The 4705-nt window shown below is 46.3% G+C and overlaps 1 non-coding gene across 1 annotated transcript; it reads left to right on the top strand.

Moving 5' to 3' along the window:
• Positions 1-1878: 1878 nt before the first annotated feature.
• Trnat-ugu lies at positions 1879-1953 on the top strand. Its single transcript has one exon. It is a non-coding gene; the product is annotated as a tRNA-Thr (tRNA).
• Positions 1954-4705: the final 2752 nt, after the last annotated feature.

Consider the following 4705-nt stretch of genomic DNA (forward strand, 5'->3'; position numbering starts at 1 on the left):
AAACTTGGAAAAAACTGCAGCCAGCCTTTCTATTATCATTTATTTTGCCTTTATCAGTATCACGGTGGTTTGCCCATCTTCAGAAGATCACAAGGTGGGTTGGAATGCGACACTTCGGTTGCGCCTTGTTGAAATCGACGAATGTCAAAGCAAGAGGCCTAGTTGTTGTGACAGATTGACCTCTAGCTTAGCTCGAATTCTATGCGAGGTTGGACATGGCAGTCTGTGAAATCGCGAATCTAACGAGTGTGAAAGCAAAAATCTACCAGTAGTGTCTTGGACTCCGCAGAAATACCAACACATTCCATCACCGCAGAAGTGTCCTCCGAACAAGTGTCACAAATTCGTCTCCTTAGAAGTGTTGATCCACTGGGGAGGGGTGTGTCATACTTCCCTCAAAAGCAAATAACAGGATAGACTATATTTTTATACACACATAAAAAAAGTTTCGCTTCACCGCGGTTCCGAGAGTTCCAGAACATGGAATAGATATCAACATAAACATCATTTCCGCCCTTTTTATTGCTCATGAAAACCACACATCTCATGTTGCATCACTATATAGCGAGATCTTCAGAGGTGGTGGTCCAGACTGCTGTACACACCGGTGCCTGTAATATACAGTACCACGTCCTCTTGCATTGATGCATGCCTATATTCGTCGTGGCATACTATCCACAAGTTCATCAAGGCACTGATGGTCCAAATTGTCACAGTGCTCAACGGCGATTCGGCGTAGATCCCTCGGAGTAGTTGGTGGGTCACGCCGTCCATAAATAGCCCTTTTCAGCCCGCCCTAGGTAGCTGAATGGTCAGCGTGACGGATTGTCAATCGTCTGGGCCCGGGTTCGATTCCCGGCTAGGTCGGGGAATTTTCTCCGCCCAGGGACTGGGTGTTGTGCAGTCCTCATCATCATCCATTCATCATGGACTACAGATGTCAAATTGAAAGACCGGCACCGGCAAACGGCCTGCCCGACAGGAAACCCTTGCCATACTATTAAATAAATAAAATAAAAGACCTTTTCAATCTATCCCAGGCATGTTCGATCGGGTTCGTGTCTGGAGAATACGATGGCCACTCTAGTCAAGCGATGTCGTTATCCTGAATGAAGTCATTCACAAGATGTGCACCACAGGGGCGCGAATTGTCGTCCATGAAGACGAATGCCTCGTCATTATGGTGCCGATATGGTTGCACTATCGGTTGGATGGCATTCACGTAACATACAGCTGTTACGGCGCCTTCCATGACCACCAGCGGCGTACGACGGCCCCACATAATGCCACCCCGAAACAGCAGGGAACCTCCACCTTGCTGCACTTGCTGGAAAGTGTGTCTAAGGCGTCAGCCTGAGCGGGTTGCTTCCAAACATGTCTCCGACGATTGTCTGGTTGAAGACATTTGTGACACTCGTCGGTGAAGCGAACGTGATGCCAATCCTGAGCGGTCCATTCGGCATGTTATTGGGCCCATCCGTGCCATGTTGCAGGGTGTTGTGGTTGCAAAGATGGACCACGCCATGGAAGTCTGGAGTGAAGATCTACATCATGCAGCCTATTGCGCAGCTTGAATCGTAACACGACGTCCTGTGGCCGCACGAAAAGCATTATTCAACATTAGAATAATATTAATACCTTCAGCTACTGACGGGCGTTGATATATGTCAGCGGGGACAGGTGAAAATGTGTGCCACGACTGGGACTCGAACCCGGGATCTCCCGAACTCGTACGGGACTTCGTAACAATGTCTTCCACGAGTAATGAGTGTGTTGGGGTGGGACACTACGAATGTAGTGTGTGGACATACAAGGTGAGGATGCGGGTCTGACGGGAGGCGTGGGCAAGATAGTCCCTGCAGTTGCGCTATTCTATGTGCCCTCGGTGGCTCAGATGGATAGAGCGTCTGCCATGTAAGCAGGAGATCCCGGGTTCGAGTCCCGGTCGGGGCACACACTTTCACCTGTCCCCGGTGACTTATATCAACGCCCGTCAGAAGCTAAAGGTATTAATATAATTCTAATTTCGTTCTAGACGGCTGCAGGTCTCTTATGGTGTCCGTTCTTTCGGACATGCCCGAAAGAACGGACACCATATGCATATACGTATATTATTCAACATGGTGGCGTTGCTGTCATGGTTCCGCGGAGCCATAATCCGTAGGCAGCGGTCATCCACTGCAGTCTGCAGTAGTAGCCCTTGGGCGGCCTGAGCGAGGCATGTCATCGACAGTTCCTGTCTCTCTGTATCTCCTCCATGTCCGAACAACATCCCTTTGGTTCACTGCGAGACGCCTGGACACTTCCCTTGTTGAGAGCCCTTCCTGGCACAAAGTAACAATGCGGACGTGATCGAACCGCGGTATTGACTGTCTAGGTATGGTTGAACTACAAACAACACGAGCCGTGTGCCCCCTTCCTGGTGAAATGGCTGGAAATGACCGGCTGTCGGACGCCCCCCGTGTAATAGGCGCTGATCATGCATCGTTGGCCGGCCGCGGTGGCCGTGCGGTTCTAGGCGCTCCAGTCCGGAGCCGCGCTGCTGCTACGGTCGCAGGTTCGATTCCTGCCTCGGGAATGGATGTGTGTGATGTCCTTAGGTTAGGTAGGTTTAAGTAGTTTTAAGTTCTAGGGGACTGATGACCACAGCAGTTGAGTCCCATAGTGCTCAGAGCCATTTGAACCATTTTGGTTGGTTCAAATGGCTCTGAGCACTATGGGACTCAACTGCTGAGGTCATTAGTCCCCTAGAACTTAAAACTAGTTAAACCTAACCAACCTAAGGACATCACAAACATCCATGCGACCGTAGCGGTCTTGCGGTTCCAGACTGCAGCGCCTTTAACCGCACGGCCACTTCGGCCGGCTGAACCATTTTGAACCATGCATCGTTGTTTATATCTTTGGGCGGCTTTAGTGACATTTCTGAACAGTCGAAGGGACTGTGTCTGTGATACAATCAATATCCACAGTCAACGTCTTTCTTCAGAAGTTCTGGGAACCGGGGTGATGCAAAACTTCTTTTGATGTGTGTACAGCTACAAATTTCGATATTTCTTAGATAAAATAGCATGAAATTTAAGAATCTATTCTAGGAATTTTAAAGTTTTTAGTGGGTTGCGTAGAGACCTGTCACTATGGACGGGCCTGACCATTAACATTTCATATTATTTAAATTGAAGGTGGATAGAGGAGAAAGGAAAGGAAACGGAAGATATTATTGATATCAGTTGCATCGTGACGTTATGCGGATTCAGCGGCGACGAATGAAAACGTGTGCTGAACTGGGACTCGAACCAGGGATCTCCTGCTTACTACGCTGCTGCTTTAACAACTGCCCCATCCAGACACAATGTTGATCGCAAATTGCATGACATCTCTCGGCACGCCTCCTCCGCGTTCGTATCCTCCATACTCGTTACTTCGAGATTCCTGCTGGAGGTCTGAAGTAACTGTGCATCCGCACATACACCACGCACTCATATAAACATTTCTGGCAGATAAATGCGCACATTTATAAGCTGACCGTTCCTGTTGTCAAGAAATTCGATACATCCCGTAAGTTTTTCAGGTAAACAAATTTTTGTTACTGTATTGAGACATTTTAATATACATTATTGTAATCGGCCGGTGTGGCCGAGCGGTTCTAGGCGCTTCGGTCTGGAACCGTGCGGCCGCTACGGTCGCAGGTTCGAATCCTGCCTCGGGCATGGATGTGTGTGATGTGTTTCGGTTAGTTAGGTTTAAGTAGTTCTAAGTTCTAGGGGACTGATGACTTCAGATGTTGAATCCCATAGTGCTCAGAGGCATTTGAACCATTTTATATACATTATTGTAATTAAACTATTTATTATTATATTAAAGTATTTAATTCAATTTATTATTATTATTATTATTATTATTATTATTATTATTATTATTATTATTATTATTATCTTAGATATCTGTGGCTCAAAGTAAATGGAAAACAAGTAGCGATGCACTCAGAACCGAATCCACGATCTGCACCGTCCTCTTTAGGACTTAGAATGTTTAATTTTGAAACTCCAACCAAACATCAGTGACTATTTCAAGATAAAGAACATATATATGCATCGTAGTCATAGACCTGGAGGAACAGAAGACATGACGATCCTAGTGAGGAGATCTACTATTTACAAAGAAGTGACGCTACCTAGATTCGAGCGCATTCAGGAATAGCACTCTTGACTTCATGAATTCGGTAAAAGTCTCCTTAGCGGCAACTTACTTATACCAAAGAGAACAAAGTAGGTTCTAGAATATCTAACAGCATGTATGAAACACTATTTAGTGGAGAGGATCTAAATGGAAACTGTCTGACTTGGAACTGCAGAAGAGGAAATCAAAGGCGAAACATCCGGCTTGAGAAGAGATGCCATTTGAAGTCCACGGGCACAGCGATCCCTTACTTATCCTCCTTTAATAGAAGCGATCCCTTTGTTTTTTTATACGTTGCACTTAAAAGGAAAAAGCACAGCACGACGCATTTCAGCCTCTAGAAAGTCAGTGCCATGTCGTCGGTGTTACCCACGTTACTTTGCGTGATAAATGCAATACCAGTACATCCTTTTCAACAAATTACGCCAACTTTTCTATCATATGTTACGAGAGACCTCTAAACGGCAGTATTTAACCATAAAATCCAGAACGCAACTAAGTAGACTCCCATCACGGTCTTCACGCA

Source organism: Schistocerca americana, chromosome 4 (assembly GCF_021461395.2).
Source record: "Schistocerca americana isolate TAMUIC-IGC-003095 chromosome 4, iqSchAmer2.1, whole genome shotgun sequence".
In the NCBI taxonomy this organism is placed as follows: domain Eukaryota; kingdom Metazoa; phylum Arthropoda; class Insecta; order Orthoptera; family Acrididae; genus Schistocerca; species Schistocerca americana.